At 40.2% G+C, this 24,956-nt stretch overlaps 1 long non-coding RNA gene across 6 annotated transcripts; it reads right to left on the bottom strand.

Moving 5' to 3' along the window:
* On the bottom strand, nt 1-24,889 carry LOC139804449 (uncharacterized). Of its 6 annotated transcripts, none has more exons than XR_011729390.1 (4): nt 24,754-24,889; nt 15,489-23,873; nt 2,894-2,969; nt 646-2,416 (listed from the first exon to the last, which is right to left on the bottom strand). It is a non-coding gene; the product is annotated as an uncharacterized lncRNA (long non-coding RNA). The 6 variants fall into 6 exon arrangements; XR_011729386.1 differs by having other exon boundaries at nt 24,750-24,869; XR_011729391.1 differs by having other exon boundaries at nt 23,780-23,873; nt 24,750-24,869.
* Between the last annotated feature and the right edge of the window lie 67 nt (nt 24,890-24,956).

Genomic DNA, 24,956 nt, shown 5'->3' with positions numbered 1-24,956 from the left:
TTGCTACTCAGACCAAATCTGTCATTTTTAATCTCTCATGGCCCATCCCTCCTGGGAGGCTGCAGAGGTGTTTGTTCTGTTCTTTGGTTTGAGCTAAAGGGCTTCTGGATATTTACATATAAATAAGGCCTAAAAGGTAAAATTTGTGTAGTACTTCATCTTGAATTATGCATTGAACCTGCTCAGGAATTACTTTCACACTTTGAGAAGCAATGCTTTTGTTGCCAGCTTGCAATGGCCAGCAGGTAAAACAAAGGGCTCAGATTAGGGATTGTTGCTGCTTTACCTGTGCCCTGGCCTTGCAGGTTTGCCTTGAGCTGGTTGTTAATTGCTCAGCCTTTGAAAACAATTTTACATTTTGGGTATGTGTTTTTGTTTCCCCAAGGCTAGCTCTGCCAAAGTAGCCCCCTTTAATCATTCTTCAGTTTTCAGACTGAATGATCAATAAGGGTGTATGCAGCCAGTGGCTTAATTTTCAGTTGTTTAAATAAGGCTATTTGATTAGCCATGATTCTTGTTTTTTTCATAAATTCCTGGAGTAGAAGTAAAGGCACAAAAATGCAGAGTATTAATTAAGAGTCTTCTTGGCCCTATTATTTAGTTTGTCCTTAGATTGGCCCACTCCCAATTACTGCTTGGATACTATTGCTATTATTCTTGTTTAATGAGATAATCCAAATAATCTCATTTCAGTTTCACAGATCATTAGATCCAACACACTTATTAATAAGCCATTTGTGAGCTCTTTATGTCCACTCAGCTGTTTTCAGTCCTTCTCTTAACCTCTGTGAAGCAGGAAGGTACTGCACATTTTGTAGCTGGATATGTTTCTTAGCACTTGTCACTGTCTGTTGTTTAAACAGCCACTTCTTTGTGTTTGAGGTTATAAAGTTCTATGTTTTGGACAGAGGTGATGACTGCAAGTGAAGAGTGGCTCCCACAAAGAGGGAATTGCTGCAGTCTCTCTCCTGCCAGGGTCACCTTTCCCAGGCAGACAGTAATGTGCAGCAGATGCAGGGCTACTCCGCTCCACTGGCAGCGGGATGAGAGCAAGCAGGGACCTTCTCATGCTGGCTTCCCAATGACAGCCAAAGGCAAGAAAGCACTAGGGAGGTCATCTAGTTTGTTGCTTCTTGATCTTTTTAGCCAACGTGTTTACCCGTGCAGGTGATTACCTGTTCTTCCCAGGTCTCCCCGGAGTGTGTCAGTCACAGACGTGTGCCCCATGCCTCATTGGCTGTTTTTAAGCTCCTTGCTGGTGAGATGTGGCTCAGGAGCAGGGAGTGTGGATCAGGTACATCTGGCAGGATGGCAAGGAGCCCTTGGTGCCCTTGGTTGCAGTGTCCTGTTACCCCAAACATCTCCCATCAATGCCTACATTTACTCTCTGACACTGGCTTGGATTCTCCTTTTGCTTCAAGCTGGCAGAGGGTTGCTCAGATAGCTCTATGTTTGCTGGGATTGTGTTATTTCAGACAATTCTCCAAAGAATTGAAATAAAAAATAATAAGAAGAAAAACAGATGTATGTGGCTATGCTTTTGTGCCACCAATGAAAAAAGCTCCAGGTTTTAAGCAAATTAAATGCAGAGAGTAATGAAGGCTATGCTGCTTGTGATAGAATGAACCTGTAACTCTGGGAGATGCATGTTCTAGTCACCTCAATGGACTGCTAAGTGTGATAGTCCTGGAGCCAAAGCTGTTGCACTTTATCACTGCAGCTTGAAGACAGGCCAATGGGGCTGACTCAGAACAGCAATCAAATGGGGAAATCACAAAAGGAAAGGGCTGGAAAAATAACCCATTTCATCACTAGACAAACTGGCACGGGCTATTTGAGCGTCATCTGTTCTGTCACGCTTCTCTCTGCTACGTGTTCCAGCTATGTCTGTGACAGAAAAGGAAAGAGCTGCTAGAAACAGCTATGGGCTGGAGACTTTGCCCTGGCAAACCATGGGTGACAGGCAAACCACGACCCATAGTTCTTTTAAAGCTGGAACTTTCTGTAAAGGTAAGGTCCAATCCATGCTGTACCAGGCAGCTGATGAATTGTGTCCAGTGAAGCCATTTCTCGTGGTGGGGGGGAAATTCCATCTGCTCCACTCATGGTCACTGTGGACCTCTCTTCACTACTGCAACACTTTGAAAGTTCAGCTCAAAGCTTGTCCTCTAACCAGCCTTCATTCACATGCAAAAGTCTTTAGCCTGATTAAGTGTTAGCTCTTTGTAAGGAAGTGCCTTGAGGCTTGCTTAGTGCTGCAGTGGGGACAACACAGGCTGTGGATTTTTCCTTTGATACCAGTGCTGCTTAAGCAGGATTTAGCAGTCTGCTCCTCAGGCCCTTCTTACCCTTCCACTCCCTTTTCTGTAGTGTCAGCAGGGTTACTGTGGTCAGCTGGAGTCAGGGCCAATACAGCCTGGGAAGAAAAAAAAGTTACAAACAAGTTGGGGTTTTATGTGATCGATATTTTCATTTAAAAAAAAAACCAAAAACTTTTAAAACCAGAGTTCTCTGGTGTACTGTGCTGCTGTACAAACAGCTATGTCTGAGACTGGAGCAGAGTAAGAGCAAATCTCAGCCCAAAAAGCAACATGGATTGCATAATGTTTGTTTTCATATTTGATGACAGGGCCAGCAAACACGGTGAGTTAATGCCACCTGCATGTGTATCACAGTTCTGTCCCCAGTTATGCCAATGCAGTCACTTGGAGCAGGTTCCTGGGACAACAGTCCTGTGTGCCAGTGCTGCCAAAACCTCCACTTGAACCACCCTGCTGCATGGTTCAGCCTGAGCAGGGTTTCTAACTGCCCTTACACACTCACTTGAAGAGCAGGGAATGAGCTTAAGGGTGGATAATCTGAGCTAACACTGTAGTGAAAACAAGTCCCTCACCTCAAATATCACAGAAGACTCTTCTGACTGTCCAAATCTCTAACTTCACTGGCCTTTAATGGCAGCTGATACTCACCTGGCAGGGTGAAATTGAAAAATTAATTGCTCTGTAATGACAAACCTCCTCTCAGAAACTGGCATTCTGTTCTGTGTAAATGGACTGCAGTCTGTAGACCATTTCCTTTGGGGAAACAGCCTTGCAGGTCTCAATTTCTCCTGGATGCTACTATTGGCATCTCTTCCTACCTCAAGATCTGCTACGTTGCTGCACATTTTTTTCCTCTTAATTAATTTCTTTCAGTATTTTCAGGATACAGGGTAATTAAATGCTTTGGTATCTTGTCACAAAAATGTCACTTTTCAGAGGAATTGTCTTAATGAGCCTGCTTTTCAGCATAGCAGAGGCTCATCTATTAGTCCACTGTATATTTTTAGAGCATGGCATTAGTCAGAAAAGCTCATTAGATCATCATACAAGTGGCTGAATCAGCAAACTGTATCTACTGCTATCCTGTCAAAGCAATAACGTTAACATTATCAAAGTGATTAAAAGACATTCATTCATTTTGCCTCCGAGTTGACAAGTTCATTGCTGTGGAGGCATATAGTATGAAGCTGCAAGAAAGAAAATCTAACAGCTCATCATATCACTCAACCTAAAGATCTCCCAGTGTGTGACAGATGCAATCAAAACACGACAGTTGAGTGAAATGTTGGGTGCCTCTGTTCTGTTGCGTGGTGGGATGTCACTGGGAGAGCAAAATCCCTCTTAGCCTGGGACTCTGTTTTGGTGATGTGCATCTTCACGTGGTGCATGTGCTTGAACAGGGCAGGGTTTCCATGAGAGCCATCATCCTTCAGCTCGGGGTCATCCTCCCAAAGATTCAGAGCAGTCATAATGCTGTTGGTCTTTCCTGGTGCTGGGTCATGGGGTGTGTTTGGCCAGTGGATTCCCTGACTCTTCATTCCCTGCAGTAACTCTTTGAGGGCTGGATACTTGCCAAGTGGTTTTGGCCTTGGCAGGGGGTTGTTTGCCCAGAGTTACAAGTACACACAGCAGAAGTTACAGGACTGTGGTCACCTTTCTGGAAAAGCTGAGTGGTCAGAGGTTCAGTTCTTTAGGGGCTGCCCAGGGGAAAGCAAAAGGTGCAGCCTATGCAAATGCTTTTTATGGTTAGGGTGTGATTGTAACATGTGAAAAGCTGGGAGAGCAGTCAGTGTGTCTGAGGCTGGAGTGACAAAATACCTGTCAGCTGGAGTGGGAGGTTTGCATGTGGAGGGCTCTGTTTTCCACTAACAGGTGTAGAGCAGCTTTGAGTTCTGCAAGTCAAATTGTGCACCAAGGAAGGAAAAGGCAGAGTATGGGGAAGGGCAAGCCATTACTTGGTAAAAATCCAACACCTGTTTTCACTAGTGATCCCAGCTGTTCAGTTCTGATCACTATGTATATGCATTGAATTGCCTTCCCAAATAACCCAGTAATGACTCAATGAGTTATCACACATTTGGAATACACACATTTAGTTTAGTATGGATTGGATCAACTTTTCTGATTTCACTGTGGCCCTTTATAGTTGATTCATTTCAGTGCTATGAGTCTGTTCTGCTGAAGTATCCTAACACTGAGCATCTGTTTTAAATGACCAACTTATGATTACATCTATATAAAAGTGTCAGACTTTTATGCTGTGTGTAGTTGTGCCTGCCTGTTCAAGGAATGTTTGACCTCTTTATGGTTGTTGTGTATACTATGCACAGTTTATTCTTTTCTTGCCAAGATAAGGAAAAGCAATTTTATAATTTTTAACAAGTAAAGAAAAAAAGTAGCAAACCTTCTCATTGATGCTTATCAAGAGTTGCTCCAGTAGAGCATCAGTGGTATGCTCAGAGCCCATGAAGAAAAAATACATAGAAACTGAGGGCAATTTTGATGCTTTAGATTTCTAACCCTGAACTGCAGCGTGGGAGTCTCTTTCCCATTCATAGGCATGCACTTTCTAGTCACTTGGCCACAGGGTCCTCCTGCTCATTGAATTTGTGTCCTCATTAGCAGCCTTCAAGTCAGGAAAATTAATGCTTGAAGCTGTTCACTTAATTATCTTCACAAGCTTGCTAGTATGAATCATGCCTGGGAATAATTTTTACTGATTTTAAGGAAAAAAATGATGAAGCAGCTGACTTAAAAATAAATTGTTATTTCAAATCATCAGGTAACTGGGAGTTAGAAATAATGGAGTTTCATTTTTTGGAGCAAGATTTTAATTTCTGAAAGGTATTTGAAAATTAATATAATGATAGGTTTGATCTGACAAATATGTCTCAATAAAACAGGTTGGAAAAGAGAATTTCAGTAGCAGTGCTTTCTGTGCAAAATCTTTGCATTGAGGCATGAGGATGAATACACATGAATATATCTGAGAAGGCAAGTCGAATGATCTTGCCTTTTATCTCTTTCACCTATCAAAAATCTAAGCATCCATTTTGCTGATTTGCTCTGAATATCCCCTTGCCAACTGGATTGCTTTAGAACCGAGTTGGGGTTTGTGCAGCAGGAGGTGAGAGCTTCCCTTCCAGTGCCTGCCACAAGAGCGCAGTGTTGGTGCGATCAGCGGGGCCCCGGAGCTCCCACACCGCAGCGCTGCCAGAAGCCAAGCGCAGGGAAACAAATCCAGGAGCTCAGCGGGACAAAGAATAAATGTAATGAATGGTGCCTACTTTCAGGTGAGACATAATTGATATGACTGTGGAGTCTTTGCAAAATTTCACGGAGTTTATGTAAATTTCATCACACTACTGATAAACTAAAGGGGAATGTTCCCTTCTTTGCTTGTGTCACTCAGTTGAAATCAGCAGTTTCTGGGTGTACCCCAGAGTATAATTTGGTGATGTGTGTGTGGTACAGTCAGTTTTTCAGATCTGCAGGAAAGGCACTGAGTGCACTGGAAGCTGCTTGCTCCAGACTTTAGATCTGGGCTCTAAACTTTGTGGAATCACAGGCTGAGAGTTCTCTGTGAATATGTTGTGTGCTGCATAGAGCTCATTAGCACCCAGAGTTTGCTTCATTTTTAAAAATGTAACTTGATCAGCTGAACTTCGTGCTGAAGCTCTAAAGCACTGCTCTGCTGCAGATGCCCAAATCCCAATTATACTAAACAACACTGTGCCAACAGACTTACATCTCCTTCCCCTTTTCTGGCTGGAAACCAGAGCTACAGCAGTAATTGAAAAATATTACTGCCAAAAAAAAAAAAAAAAAAAAAAAAAAAAAAAAAAAAAAAAAAAAAAATTGGAGAAACATATTAATTAGTTTGGAGTAATGAACCTTAATTTCTCTGCAGTTTCTTAAGGAAAATCTGTCTCAAAGCTCTGAGCAACCTAATCTAGTTGAGGAGGTCCCTGCTTACTGCAGGGGGTTGGACTAGATGGAATTTAGAGGTCCCTTCCATGCCAAATAATTCTATGATTCTATGAAAACAGACTGCATGCAGATCAGGTATTCACAATCAGTCGTTTTCACTGAAATGTATTAGAAGTCTTTATCAACAAAACTTGATACTAATCTTTTTAAAGCATGTGCCAGATAGTTCCTGGCTTGAAAGCCTGGAGTCTGATTTTAAAACTGCCACTTCACTCAGAGCTGCCAATTATCTGTTTCCACGTGATAGAAAACTTGCTATCTAAAAATGACAAGGCAAGTATGTGTCAAAATGAGATCCAACAGAAGCCAGGCTAAGGCCTAAGAAAGCAGGACAGATTACTTTGAAGACATGATGTGTTACAAGGGAGAAAGGATGTAAATGGGAGAAGTTGCTAGGAAAAGAAAAAAAAGATGAAAAATTATCCAGTCATGGAGCAATGTTTTACACTTGAAATACATGGAAGAGCTACAGTAGACTGCACTATCTCTTGGTACAGTAAAAAGCTGAACTTAGCAGAGATAGATCAGCAGATAATTTGATTCATTTGGAGGAGACCAACAAAAGCAGCTGGGTGGGAGAAGAACAATTTCTGGGAAAGCATGGCTGTGCTATGTCAGGGCATGGTGGACTAGACAGCTCACTGGCCTATCTCCAAATATCTGCTACTGGATGCTTAGGAAGGGTTACAGAAATACCATGTGACAAGTTTATGATGGCTTTTCATCTGCTTTACTTGTTTGCACAAGACAAATAGGGATTAGGGGCCATAATATGCAGTATCTCATAGGTAAGAATGAGAGCTGGAAAAAAGTATATCTGAACTGATTAGCCAAATTAGTGCAGCCAAAACAGAGCTTCATTTTGAGTAAAAATAGTTGTCTTATCTAAATATGTCATGATTCTACTATGCCTTCCACTTCCGAAATGTTATCACAGCTGCAGTGTCCTGCATCCTAAATTTAGAACCATTCATCCTACTGAATTTTCCAGTACAGTGGATGGATGCAGCAGCTTTTTTAGAAACTTAAAAATAAAATAGCTTAAGAATAACATATTGCAGAGCTCCTATACTGAAATACCTGCTGTGCTTAATCTTTGGTAGCTATTACTGTCTTCAGTTCAGTTCTTATTTTAAGTAATGAGCACACAAAATGTGTAGGGATCTTACAGTGTCTGAATTATCAGTGATGGTTCTGCATTTTTCTAGCATACTGATGAGTGTCCTTGACACTCCTTTTGTAAAACAGCATTTTTGACTATAGGATGTGAATCACACAGGACATGAACTGCACTAACTGAGCCCCAGTGTAGGACATTGGTTATTGCTGAAAGTCAAATTTTAATGTGAATATTCTTAATATGCAGCAAGATGAGACCAAGGATTTTCAGAGCACTAAAGATCTTTGGCTTTTCATGAACCATCACAAGCAGAGATTGTTTGAATTTTGAGGTGGTTTTTTTTTTGTTTTTTTTTTTTTTTTTTAATCACAGTTACATGTAGACACAAGGTCACAAAATCTTTTTTTCTTCTACTTGCACACAGCTGTTAGCACAATGGCCTCTATAACATCTAATATAGTTTTATACTTTCAGACATTGAGTACCTTTGACTAAATCTGGATTGAAATTAAAAGTGTATGCTATTTTTAAACTCTTGTTACTAAATGGCTGCTAATTCCTCCTTTGTATTCTGTCTTATCAAAATTTCTTTCAGAGACTAAAAAAATCTGTTGACAAAACAGGTGAGTAAGCCTTTATGTTTAGACTAAGGTTTTTGTTTAGATTACTTAGAAGATTGTTCAGCAACTGATAAACTGAGCAGTGTTCTAGATACATCCTGAATTGCTGTTAGAGCTAGGAAAATTATTAAAAAATGTTGAGTTTGTCCTAATATCACTTCTTTCCTGGTTATTACCATAAAAATTTGCTAGTCTTATGTATGAGTGTAAAGCTTGTGTTTATAGGAGAAAGTTGCTTTTTTGCATCTGACCAAGGATGCAGAAGTCTTGAGGGACTTGTGGGTTAAGGCTAAAGCTACTGGTTTGCCATAATCTTTAGAGGTGTCCTCCTTTTGGAAATTCTGTGAACTATAGTGAGAATCAAATTCTTAAACTGAATTCCCAAGGTGACAGAACCTAAAAATCCCATGAAAGGTGCTGGAGGGGGGAGGGTATTTACTGGCAGTTCAAAAATCAAAATGCAGCTCCTCATGGTGCCCAAGCCAAAGCAGTCTTAGACTCAGCTCTGTGGAGTGAACAGTGCTCAGAGTGGATTTCATGCTCACACGTCCTCCTTTGTGTTGGTGACAAGAGGCTCCTGCCCAATGCAGGGACCCGGATGCCATTCCCAAGGGGGGCTGCCTGTGCCTCCACCCTCCCCATGCTGCTTGCTCTCAGAGAGACAATTTTGTTGTCATCTGCAATTCCAGTGCTTTTCAGAGAGCTGCAAATCCCTTGTAGAAAAGTTGTCCTAAAAGTCAATTTCACAGGGAATGGTGGTAAGAGCTCTCAGGCAGATTGTTTTAGGCAGCCAGGATTATGTGGGGCTTCTCCAGCAGCTGGTTTGTTTGTGCAGTCTTTTTAGAATCCAGCATTTGATATGATTTTTTAATACTTCTTAGTTTTTCTCAGAAGATATAAAGAAAGTGCTGGACAGAGCATCTTCCCTAGGAAGTAATGAATTTTGCATCTAAAGCTAAGTTGTTCTCATAAAAACTGGATTTAACAATCATTTGCTTTCTGAGGGACCAGATGGGTTTGATGCCTATCTGAACTTTGCCATTATCTTCTAAATCTCCAGGTGTAACCTTTGACTCTTTTCCTAGGCATTTTTTTGCTGACAAACCTGAAATCCCAGTTGTTAGCTGCCTCAGGTTGTTTTCAATTCTAATTCCTTAGCTTTTGGGTGAGCCAATAAACCTAGGTCCATTTTGCTGCTTTTTGTTGAGAAGGGCACTCTGCCATTTTCCAACACTTTGGCATTCTCAGCAAGTTCTGTTTTGTAATCACCCAGACTAACACTCTGGAAAACAGATTTGGTAATTTCTTTCTTAAAAAGAAACTCAGTTTCTTACCACAATTACCCAGGCAGTTCTGTGGCAGTTTCACAGTTATGGCAATCATTAAGAATGTTCATAATTTCATTCTTTATCGTGCTTGTGTTTAGCCAGACATTAAATACACATCACTCTCTGAAACTCTGTAGCTCTCTTTGTGTGTCGTGTGACCCCATACCTGGACCTTTAATCAGGCTGTGGGAGTGCTCTTGTATCACACTTCCTGAGATGAAGAATAGGGCTCTGTAGGAGAAAGTGACTCAGGATCAAAGATTAATAATCACCCTTTCATTGTTGCTTTTGCTATTTGTCCATTTCAGAATAAAAGACATAGGATTTGAGGGGAAGGAAGGTAGAATTTAAGGCAGTTTTATTCTTTACTCTATTTTTTTTTTAAAGTATTTTAGTCAAAAAGCTGGTGGTTGCTAGAATAAGAGCTGCGGGACGTCTGCTTGTAACTGGCTCAGAGTCCATTTACTGCAGAAATGTTCCTGCTCCTAAAGGCAGATCCAGTTCTGAACTTTGCAGAGGTTTGAGGTGGGCTTTGTTTCAGATTTCTTGCCAGTTATTATTAGGTATTACAGCAGCTACAGTCCCCTGCTGAGATCAGAGCTTCCTTTTGCTAAGTAGTTCGTATAAATTGAGGAGCAGGTTCACAAGACGAAGGACAGAACAAGAGGGCAAGAAAGGAAACATTATTTTCCTTTGTGTATTTGCAAGATGACAACGGTGTCTGAAAGTTAATGAAATATTTGGGAACTGGACTCAGATGTCCCAGGTCAGTGTTCAGTCATAAGATATCCTTCCTCTGTTTTTTGTATTTACTGCATGGCTGGGATGAGAGTAGAGTCAGATAAACTGTGAAGCTACTTCAGGGCAGCTCTTCCATAATCTTCCTTCTGTATGTTTGCTTTTGCCCTTGGTCCCCATTCCCATACACTGAAATTTCCCTGATGCAAATTTTAATTTCTCCAGTACCAAGCAAAGTTTTTCTGAAAAATGACAAGTGACAGACAAAGGCCTCTGGCTGGCCTTTCACCCTGTGAGAATTCATCATTTTTGTAAACCTGAGGGATTCTATTAAACTTTGTGTTCTGCTGTGTTAGAAAAATTCTTAGATACAGAATCATTTTGTGAGTCTGATTTGTGAAATATAATCCTGGATTGGGTATTGCTAATTTTCATGCTTTATTATGGTATTTATACTCTTTTTTTTCCTTGCTTTTTTTACTTAGAAGCCTCAAATCATGTGATTAGGCCAGACTGCCAGATTGTGTCTCAAAATAAAATACTTCCAGTTCTCACTAAGGCTGTAGGATCTTAAGAATGTGAACCTAAAGCTTAGGAAACAGAAAGGCCATGAAACAAAGAATCTCAGATTTATTTATTTACATTATTAAAAATATTACTATCTATTGAAACAGGCTTTGGTCTTCTCTTGCTAATGCCCTTGACAAAAAGGGCTCCATCACAGGGCACTGAACCTGCCTCAGCAGCTTGCCTCTCCTGCAAGTCTAGCTGGGGTGGGAGAAGGAGTTGGAGAGATGTGAGGCTCAAGAATTGTCAGTAGTATCCTGACTTTCCTATGCAAAATTCACAGAGCCAAACTGCAATCACATCAGCCCTAGTGGCTGACACTATTGCCTAGATCAGACCATGGTGTTTGTTTAAAAATAAGGGAAAGCTGTGAATGAGTGCATTCATCAACAGATAGAGGCTGCATGCCTTGCCAAGGCAATAGAAATATATTCTTTTCCTTCCTTTTTGGTTGAGTAATAAAGGCAGCCTCAGGCAAATGGTTATTGTTTCCATTCATCTAAGGTATATATTTTAAGACTTATTCTTGTGGAAGGTTTTACCTGCCTTAATAATGTATCTTTCATTGTTGTCTTTGTCCTCTGTGTCTTCTGTCAGCAGTGTGCCAGGGTAATGGGAATTAGGGCATGGATCTCATCACAGGTATCAGTGGAAATTATGTTCATGCATTAGAGGGAAAGCTTCATAATGTTAGAAACAGAGATGGTTTGATCTCCAGTACATAAAAGGTCCATTGTATTTCATTTATGTGGTCATCTCCTTGTATTCACATCCTCACTCTATCAGTGAGGGGTAAACTCTTCTGTCAAATTTACCAGATGAAACCCACAGTAGCTGTGCTGGAAGTGTATGAGACTTGACCTGGAATATCTGCTAGTGTTTTGTCTCCATTAACACAGTATATTATCTGAATGCTGTGCTTGCAACAGGGAATTTTGCTTAGAAAAGCTTTAAAAAGTGCTCATCTCTTTTCTTCTGCTGTTGGGAGGACTTTCCCAGGAGCTAATAGCATGGACTGAATGCAGCCCATGTAGGCCAGCAGGTAAACTGACTTCATGTCAATAAATTGGCTTGGATAAACAAGAACAGCAGGCAGTATCCTTTGCTAACCTTGGGGTAGATGAGTACAGAAACTATTGTATTCTGCTCAGAAGGTGCCTGATAACCCAGAATTAATTCACACCATCACCATTAAGTAGAAAGCTTGATTTTGGAGGCACATTCTGGGTTAGTCACAGGTAAGATAACTCAGATGTACCATTGATTGTTCCTCTAGTTTCACATACATACACCAAACCCAGATTCCTTGTAGCCTCCTTCTCTGCCTTGGTGGCACAGACTCTTCAGTTGGAGAATGTGACAATGATACCTTCTGAACAGGACACCTCTGCAAGCCCTGTTCCCTTTGCCAGGGGTTTCAAAGAGATGCAGTCCCCCTGCCTGCCTTTCCCAGCATTTACTGGAGGAGTCAGTGACACTCTGATCCCACAGGTGTCTTTTTAAATGTGATGCATTAACCTTTGCAATGTGTACATGTGCTGGTGGAAAACACCATTGCTTAAGGGGATGACTTCAACAGAGGGAGAGCTTGGGGCTATACACTTGGTGGCATCAGGACAGCTACCCCAGAGCAGTCTTCTCCCAAAACCCAGGTTCAAGGACTCTTTGACTTCTTCCAAATTCAGACAAGGCAGACCTATACAATGGGCCTTGATGGTGTTCATGCTTCTGAAGTGGTGGAGGTTCATGTGTGAAACAGGCACTAGACAGCTTGTTTCACAAAGAGGGAAGGTGTTTTTCTGGTGATATAAGTTGTTTTCCCAGTAGATCTGCATGTACACTAGAATTGTGTTGCTGTTAGTTTCCTGGATGGGTGAAGCAGTTGTGTTGCAAGCCTTGAGCCTCCTCATGTCACAGTATATGGTATTTTGTTTTTCCAGGAACTTTTTAGGGAGTATGCCTGAGCAGCAGCTATCAGCTGCCTGGTTCTTTCACTTTCTCAGTCAGAGGAGGTGCCAGGAGTCTCCTATCCCTATCAAATCTGCTTCATGAAGGCAAAATTACTGGTGGATGTGCAAGGAGTTCACAGACTGTGGCTGAAAACAGTCTTGTGATTTTAACTAGGAGACCAGCTCCTGCATAGCTGCTTAAAGCCTGTGACCAGTTTTGATACATATTCATGAGGCTGGACCATAAGCTTTAGCTTCATGGCATACCACTACTTTGTATTATTCTCTCTCTGTTAGACCTGGTAGTGCAATAAAGCCACATTCTTTAGTCATCTGATTTACATGCCAAGTTTTTTCACTTAAAGACCATTTTCCACTGGCTTGTTAGAAGCTGTACTTCAAAACCTACTTGTTACAGGGAAAGAGGATGGGAAAATTAAAACCAGTAGCAAATCAGGCTTTCTGGGCTTTACTCTATAAGGGTCAGCATGTTCCTTTAAAAACAGATATTGTGAACTTTGGGCATAGGAAACTGGGAAAAATGCCAGTACAGGATAGAATGAAGATTAATAGAGGCAGCTCCTAGGCAAGTTTTCCACATTTCCTTTACAGGATGTCAATATGCTAAGGTTACTTATAGGTTTATATAGGATATTATTATAAAGGCTGCCAATAAAGAGTCTCCTCTAAACTGCAGCAGTTCTTATATTTCAGTGTGAGGCTTCTCCTGCACAGAGCTGCTACTGTGTTCATGTGAAGAGAATGCATTTCTGAAGGGATTATGCTGAAATTGCCCAACTTTTTTCCCTTTAGGCTTAAGCTAGATTTAAATTTTGGCTTGTGGATGTGAAAAACAAACACATTGATTTGCTGAATTGCTTCCTGTTCTCAGGAAACATTTCCAAATAAAGATTTAATTCTTTCAACGCTCTTTTGTTCACACCCCTAAATATAAAGGTGAGCACCTATGAAATCTGCCACATTAGGGTAAATATTAGCACCTCACATGTACCATGTCCCAGTTTTCTACAGATGCTCCAGTTTTACCATTGTAGCCAATTATGTTTGAAACTAGCAGTTTGCCCCAGTTTCACTAAAATAACACATTACATTTATGAAGTGCCTATTATCTCAAGTTCTTCCAGCATTTTATAAGTGACAAAAATATCTCTTAATACCTGTACATGCTGGTGGGAGATGGAGGTGGCAATTGGAAATGGAATTACAAAGACAATAATACTGATAAGAAAAAACAAGGTATTTCTGAATTGTTAGAATTAATGAATAAGTTTGAATCTGCTTGTGTTTTATAGTATCTGAGATCAAATACTTATTCAAAGTCCAGAAGAGCAGAAAATTCTTTCTTTACATTTCTGTCAGAAATACCTTTGATTTCAGGACAAAAAAAATCCACTGAGTGTTGCCAGGATTCCCTGTGGATTTTTATTACATCCACTAGTAAAAATCCATTTTCTAATGCTTTTTAACTATGGGATTTTTTCACTTTTGGTTGATTTTATCAGCTTAATAAGAAAGCTACTGTTCTGTCTTTATTTGGCAGACTGTGTCTGCCAAGTGAAATTGCCTCACAAATTAATTAAAGATTATTTCCTGCTTTGCCTGGCATTCCTCAGTAATAATGCCATTTTTTTCAGAATTCATGCATGACCTGAGTGAATCTCTGTGGAGCAAAAAAAACCACAAAAGCTTGTCATAAGTGTATCTTTGACTCAGTGCTATTCAACACAACACAGTTCCATTTCTTATATCCTTTACTCATTGGTGAGACAGGATTACTCTTAATCCTCTCAACAGCCTCATATTTGTGATATGCTGGCATCTTTTCTATGTATTGTGCTCTGTCAATTATTACAGAAGCTGTTAAGAGAGATGTGTATAGGACATTTCAATTTGTTGAGCTGGTAAATGTTTACTCCAAGTGGTTTTTGATTCCTAAGGAAATTCCAAAGGGATTTGAATTGGTCCTTTGCTGTTTGTCTTGTATATTAATTTTATGTTGTGGGTTGGTTAATTTTTTTTTTTTTGGGGGGGGGTTTACTAAATATTTGTGTCATTGAAAGTGTTAGATTAAAAATGCCACCAAATATATATCAAAGTGTTTTGTAAAGCAATTTTACTAAACTACAAATAATCCACACTGTAACCATCCTTTAGTAGCATAATTTCTCTCCTACCCACACAGGAACAGTGTTACTCCACTTCAGAGATATTAGCCATTGCAGGTGGCCTTAATGCAGCTAGAAAAGTTGCATCTATATAAAAGTTGTATTCTTTTCAACTTGATTTGAAATACTGTTGAGCAGAAATGAGTTGCAGAAGGCCAGCAAGGAAGTGAGCTCCCTTTTCAGTGGAAACAGCAAAAATATTGCTTGTTTCACAGTGGAAAACTTCTCCCTACTTTGCAGGATTTCCCAAATGTTGAAGCAGGTTTTTAGGAACTGGGAGACTTTTGTTTCTCAGAATGAACCAATTATTCTCTTCCCTCTTTCACCTGCAGACCTGCAGAATATAGTTAAGAGTGCAGCAAATACTGTGCAAATCTTTCCTGGGAATCTGCCAGATCCCCCTCTCCATCAAGGTTTGGTTGACTTTACACCCTCTGCAGAACAATCTGCATTTTGCTCCTTGGTTTAGAAATTCTGTATCTACTCCTGGGTCCAGATTCCCACCAAAATTTAGCTGAAGAGGACTTGGCACTTATTGGTTTGGTTTGAAGAATTGGAGGTAAAAGGAAGGAAAAGTGGGACAAAGGAGTTACCCAGTAGAGAAGAGAGGGCACTGGCTTTACATACACTCAGGAGGCTGCATTTATCTCTGAACTGTTTCTGACTCACCCTTTGGATAAGTTTCCTCTTCTCTTCTCTTCTCTTCTCTTCTCTTCTCTTCTCTTCTCTTCTCTTCTCTTCTCTTCTCTTCTCTTCTCTTCTCTTCTCTTCTCTTCTCTTCTCTTCTCTTCTCTTCTCTTCTCTTTACTTTTTGTCTATTTTGTAATTTTAAAGGAATATACTCTTCCAAGTAGGAATAATCCCTCACCATGTGTTTTCATGGACACAATCAGTAGCACCTCGATTGCAGTTCAGGTCTCTGGTCACTGCAGTACCACATCTGCTCAGTCTCCTTGCTGCTAGGAGCTTTGGATGCATCACCCTTCTTGAAAATTTTTTTTCCCTTCTCCCCCTTTTTCCAAGACTAATGTACATCTGGGAAATGGAGTGGGGCTGGAGAAAGGTTGATTTTTAAATATTTTTCATTTTTTTCTTCTTGCTTTGTGATATTTTCTTATTCTTTGTGGCAAAGGAGACATTATGTGGCAGTGACTGCCCTGGTCCTGCTCGATCATGAGCTTCTCTGTGAGCTTCAGCAATCCAGGCACAGAAGCCACGTAGGAGCAGGTGTGTTGGCTAATGTGTAACTAACTTCATTCTGCTTGTTGTTTGTCCCTAGACTCAGCTCTTCTCTGCACAACTTCAATGCTTTCATTTGCTTCTTTGCTTTGAAATACAGATCCTCTTGGATCATTGGATCCAGCCTACTGATATCATAGGTGCCACAGCATTCTGTCTCTTCCCTAAATCTGCCAAGTTCAGTCTTCAAATCAGTTGTTGTTCTTCCCACTGGAATGCTGCTATAAAACCTGCATACCTCACACTTGTATTGTTAGAGTTTGTGCTGGTGCAGCCTGCACAGCAGAGGCCCATACTGGAGATGGAGAGCATATGGCATGGGAAGGATTTCTGCTGGGCTACTTTCACTGAGTGACTTTCCTGCTAGGAATGACATTCCTCCTAAGGTAAACGTTAAAACAAGAGGATTTTCAAAATGTAGGACAAATTCAGAACATGTAAAACTAGCAGATTTCAAAGAATGTTGAAAATCTGCCTGAATCCTGCTTGTGTTAAGACAGGAAGGAGTCTGTCATTACTCAGTCTGCTCCTCATCTTTCTGAAATCACTTTCCTTGCTCTTCACTACAGAGATGCTCTTTGCTCTCAGGTCATGAGGCACCCCTTCTGAGACATGATGACAAATATTTGCACTTGTTGTGCCAGCATACAGTGCACTGATCACTAGGGTCAGCTAAGCCTGTGTCTGAATTTGAGGAGGCTTTATCTTTAAAAGCACCCACAGAATGAACACTCGACTGAGAAATACAGCACAAGCTGGTATGATAAGATGGTTTAAATCACCATGGATGCTAAGGGTTCCCAAAATACAGAGAAAAATTTAATTGGGTAATATTTCAGATGTGCAACTAGGCTTGAAGCTCCAAAATTCCTTCCCCAGGCACCTGATACCTCTGCCAGCCATGGCCTAATGTTTCAGAAGATTCATAGCACACAGATTTGCTTGCAGGAGAACAGAAATAAGTTGTAGAGTTCTTTTTCTGTGTCTTTACTCTGGAGACAACTCAGACTGTGAGACCCTGATGGTATAGTTATCTGTACATATACTTTGTGTTTACCTGGGTGAAAAAACTCATTGACTTCTAGGGCTTAATCAATGTGAGGTTAAGCATGCACTCCAGTGTCTCCAGAACTGGCTGTAGAAGTAAATTTAGAAAGGCAATCCATGCTGTCTATACAGCAGATAAGATAAAACACACATTGAATTGTTTAAGTTGGGATGAAAAGAACTACAGGCAAACATGGGATTATTTTGGTTTGTTTTGCTTTTTATTCCCCAGCACTGCCTACTTGTGTTTAATTGGTTAACTCCCTTCAGTTCAATCCCTCCATGAACTCAGGTCAGTAATGTTATTAATTAATATTAATTAGAAGGGTTTGAGACTTGTATTATTCAGAAGGGTGGAATGTGCTGTGTGTTAATGCTACGAGGAATATTAGATACACTTTTTCTGAATAGTTTAATTACAAACTGTAGCCTTTCATTTAAACAGATAAGATGGCTGCATGTCTCTCTGTCTAAGGGTGAAATGGCATGAAGAGACAAAGTTACAAAACTTTTCTCTCTGTACTTCAGAGTGGAGTGGGTGGGAAGGAAGCACACTCAGCCTATCCGCTGGATAGGATGTGAACAGGGGGCTTTGCTAGCTGGTGAAGTAGTGCACCCTTCAAATGCACATGTTGATGAGCTGCTGCAGCTTTTTTGAACCGGTAATCTACACTACTTCCTTCATTGTAAAGGGTATAATGTTTTGCATTTAGAGAGTGCATTTCAGCCAAAGCTTTACAAATACTCATTAAGCCCCCGAAACAGTGCTCTGGAATAGATGAATAAATTATACGGGGAAAGTAATGATTGGAAACTGTTTTGTTTTGGTGAGTGGTGCACTGTGTTCATGTAACCAAGGATGAAAGAGAGGCAAGTCCTTGACACCTATTTTCACTTTGCTGTATGAATATTCATTTGGCTTAACATTTCATCCCCACATCTTATCAGAATTCACATTCATCCTTCTCTAATGGAAACTTTGCTGTTTCACTGCCACAGACAATGGTTGGCATCAAATAAAAAAATTGTTCTTTGTTCCAAAACTATGGTTAGCATTCAGTGGTTAATCAGATGCTGACAGCAAACACTCTTGGTTTCCTTTACATCCATGGGACAATACAAAAGACAATTGATATGTGGCTAGCAGAAGATTCACTCTTGACATTGCAGGCAAACTGTATACACCAGTATACAGCTTGTATTTGCTGCCTTACTTGGAGTTTTGTTTCCTTCCACTACTGCAAAATGGTTGAATGCTGTTACAGACATATCTTAAATACACGCATCTTACATTATCTTACATTTCCTAGTGCTACATTTTTTTTTTCTTAAAATCCCTCTAGAATGGTAAATCCAAAAGAAAGGAAGCTTCCAGGGACCCAGGATGGGTTATTAAATAATTTATTCTAAAAATCCATCCTGAATCCAATCCGGTTTGTTAATCTCCTGATGTTTCTTATTACATTAACATCAGCTTGAATTAAACCGGTTTAGTCATGGTGCTCATAGTAAGAAAAAAGTAGCCATAATGATATAATTTTTGCTAATTTTCTCAGTGAAGCTAATATGTGAATGGCTGGAGCTGTAGGTGCACTTAATCCTGCCATCAGGTCTTATTACATTAGATCACAGATGCTCACAGAAGCGTGAATAAAAAAGCCTCCAATATCCTAACTCATCTTGTAAGTGCTTTATGGACTGTATGAATATTACTATTTACCCTACTCTTGATTCACAAGCAAAAAATGATCCTAGGAAAGTAAATAATCTCCAAACAACTATATCTGAAAATTACAAAGTTGATTTCCTATGTACCAAACTTCAGTTCTTTTCAAAAGTTTATGACAGTATCATCATCGATAGCATCAGCTGCTTTTTTCAGCACTTCAGAGGGGAGGTAATGCTGATAAAAACTGGAATTTTTAACAAGATTATATCTCATTTTCTTTAGCAGCAACAACTCTAAAATCAGGGTTAATTGGAATAATGACCTTTGCTTGAGGCATTTCTTGGGAAATTCAGCAGAAAGTGAAGAGAATGGCCCAGAGTGAAAATGCTAGTTTGTTATCAATCTCTGGAAATGCCTCAGGCCACCACTGCTACTACTACAGCAAAGCTGCACCCAACACTCAGGAATTAGCACATTCCCTACAGATTTGCATATAATGGAAGTAATTGTGATAGTTTCTCAAATAAGTCTTTGTTTCACATGCCTCTGCCAAACCTGAGCCAGAAACGTGTAATCTAAGGAGTTATTTATGTGCTTAAAAAATGAGTACTGCTATTACACTGTTGCCATGGGACAGCTCTAGCAGTAAATGAGCAGAACACCCACATAATTATTGTTGACAGAATACAGTTCCAGTTTTATCAAGTGTAACCCCTATGTGATGTGTTGCTAAGGCAGCCGTCAACATCTCAGTGAATGAAATACTGATTTGAGAAGTGTGCAGTGCCCAAAAGAAACCTACAATTGCTATGCCTGAGAAACAGAACATGTGAAAGACATCTCCTTGACTGAGATGCTATGGGAGTAATTATTGCTAAGTCTCTGAAGAACAATTAGAGTTGTTTTTATTAAATTTTCACATTATGATTGACATTGAAACTGAATGAATCAATATGTAAATCCAGATTACAGTGATCTAATAAGATACTGAGAAAGATGATACTTTACAAAACAATCTGTGGAAAAACTATCTTATCCTTTTGCAAACTGCCTTTGCTGGGTTTTTTTGGCATTTAGTCTGCTTAGATACGACTTAAATCAGGTTTCAGAGGACTCTGAAATTAAGAAGTGGGGTATAATTCATAATTTGTAGAGATCACATTAAGCAATCGCATTAATTAGGTAGCTAAATAACAAAACTTTAATTACAAGTGTTTCATAACAACCTTATAGAGTTCTAACCATTCAATAACAGCAGAGAGATGTCAAAGTATAAAACTGAATCAGATATAACAATATTCCTGTTTCATTAATATCAGGATATAATTTGCTGAAATATATAATTCTCTCCTTATTGCATGGTAACTTATCTTACTGATTGAAAGGAAATCTATTCCAAGTGGGTCTTATCGTAAATAGTGATAAGTTTGTAAATACTTAAGAAATATATGGAAGAGTGTTTTTGAGTTATGAGGAAAAACAATCAGGTGAAGTTATGCAGCAGGGTGTTTATGGAACACTGCAATATTTGGGGATGCAGGAAAAAAATCAGAGAAACTTCTCAGATTCCTTTTTGTTTAATTTTTGTTTAAAATATGCTTTTCTGTTACTATAGCTACTGGCTCTGTCTGCTCACATACAGATGCTTTATCACATTGTCTTTAGAAATTGATTCTTTCTGCACACCATCAAAGCCAGGAGTGCAAGGGATACAGATGTGTAGCAAGAGAGTGGAAAACCATGGATGGCTTCAAGTCCAGCATAGGAAGAGACAAAAACAGATGTGGAGAAGTGGCAAGAAGGCAGAGTTGCTAGGGTTGTAACAGAAAGTAGGAAGAAACAGGAAAGAAGCAGGATACTAGAAAACCTGTAACTGAGGTATGTACATTTCTTGTTACCAGAAAAATCAAGCAGCCTGGTTAACCCTCAGTTTTCTTTTGGAGACAAGGAGATAACCAATATCTTAGATTGTCCAGCAAAGGAGTCTTTGTAAGAGGAACAGGAAGACCTCAGTGGGAAGAGATTGCTCTGCCTGGCAACAGCTTATTTAGAAAGAGGGCTGAGATGTTGCAGAGTTATAAGCCTGCTGAGAAAGCATCTTTGGAGACACTGTGCAGAATATGCTAAAATTGAATCTTGTCTGGAGTTTTGTAAGGGGATCATTATTAAGAAGACTCCAGAGTGGAGTTTTGGGTCTTGCACTCTGTTCCTGAAATACTTATTTTTTGGACAACAGGATATTCAGGTGAGAGGGTTAATTTGATCTATTCAGACATTAGCATATAAAATGTAAATCAATAGGATCTCTTTAAAAATTAAGGAGATTTGTAAGGAAAACAGCATTATTTTGAAGATATCTGCTGGATTCCACAAAAGGTACTTTCAACATAAAATACAGTATAAATACTGACACTGTTTTGGAAAAGAAAGCCTTTTAACTGAGGATAATTACAATTTTTTCTTACTCCTAGGACAGTTCAGCATGTTTTGGAAGGATAAGTTTTCATTTGTTATGCAGCATGAGTGTTGCCTTCTCAATGTCATTTTCCCATCTGTCTTGCTCAGCAGTGTCACAGTCTCAGCTGATCCATGTGTGCTATCATCAGTCAGATCATACTGCACAGTGATACAGTGATTCTGAAAATTATCCTTGTACAATGTGTGTCATGCCCCATATCTTCCTCAAAGGACCAGTGGATACAATTTGAACTTGTTTATATTCTTTCCAGTGGTCAGGAAAATGAATAATTCCTTTTTCTGCATTTGGAATTGCCTCAACCATTATTTAATCTTTCTTACTTTATGAGCTAAATTTATCTTCTCATACTCATAGAATTCTATTGCCTGACACTAGTCCCATGAAAATTGGAGGAAATGTCTCAAACCTGTGGCAAAGGAAAAGGCTCTAAAAGTCCTACTTTCACTAAAATTTGTCATCACTTTCCCCTCAGCATAAATTGTGCTGTTCACCAAACACAAAAGATGTTTCTCTTAATTTCAGTGCTTATAATAATTTTCTATATAGTATCTATCTTCAAATTATCTTGGCTTAAATCAAGCTCATTTCTTCTTGCCCTGAGATGAATAAGCATGGAATTCAATTGATTGGTATGCATAGAAACCTAATTGCTTTCAAAGAGACCCTACACAGAAGTGTCCTAAGTGTCTGAAGTCTACCATTTTTGTGATTTCAAACTTGCAGCAATCAGGGACCTCAGCATGTCTTCTTGCATTACCCAGGGACAAAGGAATCCATTATTCTTACTGTGCTATTTTTGGAATCATTAATACTGTTCTCTTGAGATGGTTTTTTCCCATGTTGTTTGAGAGTTCAACTGTCAAAGTTGTTCTTCCTAATTTGAACTAATACACCACAGCTATTCCTTAGTGAAGGTCCTCTATCACCTGAAAAAGTGTTGCAGTTTTGGAGAAATTACAATAGAAATTTTCCTGGAATGTGGATTTGCCTAATTCCAGCAAAGATCTCTTTCATATTTCCCCTACTGTATGATCAACATTTTTTTTAACCTTTAAGAAACGGTGTTTTGATTTCTGGTCTCTTCAGCACTTGCCACTGCTAGATAAGGATCTCACTGCACAGTCTTGAAGAACAGTTTGGTTATACAACCTATATTTCTGTGTAACCAGAAAAGAATGGGACAAACTGCTCTGAAATTGCCTTGCAAATTAATTTTTCTCACTGTTAAGTCTTTTGTGATTTTAATTCTCTGTGGTTCTGTGCAGACCTGGTAAATCATGCTAAAAGACACATTTTCACGTTATGGCTTATGGGCTTTCTTGACTATATGTTTAATAATGCAGATTCATTGCTCCTCAATTGCTTGTCCTTTAAAAAATGTACAGAATGGGCTTGGTAACTCATAACTAGCAGGCTTTTCTATGCATTGTATCTCACTTCAGCTAAGTTTCACAAAAAAGCAGAAGCTTTTGACCTCTAAGACCATAAAATTTAATTACATTCATCTCTCAGAAAAATAGGGAATAGATCATTAAAGTACAGAGCAGTGTGAAATCCAGCTGTGAGTCTCTAACCTCATAGATACTGGATCTAATTGTGACTGATGGAAATTATACTTGAATTTTTAATTTTTTGTTTGGAGATTCTTGCATAGTGTCTCCAGTATTGATTTCAGATTCCTTCATCATGTTTTGTTGAAAAGTTCTAGTTTATGAAGGGTTGAAAAAGTGAAGGGAAATATGCAGACCTGGATGGAGTAGATGGTGGAGATGTGTGCAATAGAAGTGTAAAAGGAGAAAATGGGAAGATTTGGATCTTGGTACTGACAGAGTGAAGCTGAGTTCAAGGGCAAGGGCTGCAAAGAAAGGGATGAAGTAGGAAAGATGTTCATGCTCAGTTGTTTCATTTTATTCTCGAAATAGCAAACCATAGATACAGATTTTTGGCACACATTAAAATACATTGCTGTTCTCTCAAGGCAGAAGAAACTTAATGAAGTAATCCAAAAAAGTACTCTCGGGGGATGCAGATGGAGCAATTAACACCAGTAATGCATTCATATAAAGCTCAAAATAACACAAAATTGTTGGGGTTTCAAAGACAAGCAGCACAGAAGTTTTAGTTGTAGAAGTTTTAGTTCTATTTTTAATAGAAATTCTGACTTAGGATAAGGGGTTAGAAGACACTCTCTCCTGCTTTTATTTGCAGATGAACTAAAATGCTGTGAATAGTTGGAGTTGTTGGAAGATGACAATATTGAGGAAGAATTTTTGATGGTGTAATGTCAGGGAAGTTAATCCATCTAAGCAGTAGCTCTGAAGGTGTAGGGCTCTAGTAGACTTTCACAAAAGGTCCATTCTTGATTTCAAGCCCATGCTTTCTCACACGCAACAGAATTCAAACCACTTTTCAACATTTAACCTGTAATGTGTTCCACACTAATGACCACTCTTGGTCCATCATAGTGTCATCTTCACCAGCAGTCAAAATGGGAGCCCCACACAATACCATCCTGATTCACCATACCTGCATGTTGTCTGAAACTCCTGTGACATACAGCAAAGTCCTCTCTCTTCCCATTGCTGGTCCTTTTCTTGGCTCCTACTTCTGATTATGTCTTCTCGTTATTTAGAAGAAGAAAAAGCATACATTTACTATTTTCCCTGCACGGAAGCACTCTTTCCCCTTTTAGATCCATGCATGGATTCTCCCCCTCCTCCACAGCCATGCCCTACGTTGTTCTCTTCTGTTTTTCTTTACTTACCTGCTCTAGCTCAGGCCCATCTACACCTTCCCACCTGTCTTCGCAGCCTGCCTTTCCCCTATTTAACCCTCTCCTCTTAACCAGCAAACATCCCATTACCTGGGGCTTTTTCATCTTTCTGTCTCCAGTATCAGAACAGTAAAAAACCCACAGTCATGCTTGGCTCTACCACTCCTGCCTTCGCTGAAAGAAATAGCTGCAGATTTCCCCACCCTGACCCCCCTTGTCCTTCCCACTCAACCCAGGACCCCTCATTGCTCCACTGACAGAGGACCAGAGAAAGAAGGATAAGGACCTCACTGTGGCCACAGCATCCCCTCGCCTGTCCCACCCACGCAGTCCCTTAGCCATGTCCTCAGGTGCCTGCAGCTTTGGCTGAAGCCTTGAACTCTGTCCTCAACTGCAGCTTCCCCATGCATCAGCACGGGCAGAGATCTCAATGTCACAGGTCTGAGCTGGGAAGGAGTAATGCAGAACTTCACCCACCGGCTCTGTTGCGTTACCACTCCCTCCTTTTCTAGGTCATCGATGAATATAGGGATTGGCACAGTCCCTTGCGATACTGGTGACAGCTCTACTTTATCAACTGGCTTCTATTGACTCTGCTATCTTTTAACCTTGCAGCGATCTTGTACCCGAGGTTCAAAGTCCCTCCAGCCTTTCTCTCCTCGCCCTTCCATCCTGGGTGAGAGTGTATTCCGGGACATGGGGGAAAGTCTTTCACACCCGCACTTACCCGCCCTTTCGACACGTTCTGGACGGCAGCCGAGGCTCCGAGACAGGTGCAGGAGCTTCACCCGGCCTCTCCCCTGGATGGAGAGCGGCTTTAAGGATGTGCACCCTCCCTGTCAGACGGCGAAGCCGCCCTCGCGGTACGCTGCTCGCTTCCGAGGCGGCGTCCCCACCTCCCTCTCAGTGTCCTGGGACTCGGAGGTGACC

This window comes from Heliangelus exortis, chromosome 18, assembly GCF_036169615.1.
Source record: "Heliangelus exortis chromosome 18, bHelExo1.hap1, whole genome shotgun sequence".
Classification (NCBI taxonomy): domain Eukaryota; kingdom Metazoa; phylum Chordata; class Aves; order Apodiformes; family Trochilidae; genus Heliangelus; species Heliangelus exortis.
This window is presented reverse-complemented; position numbering and strand designations above follow the sequence as displayed.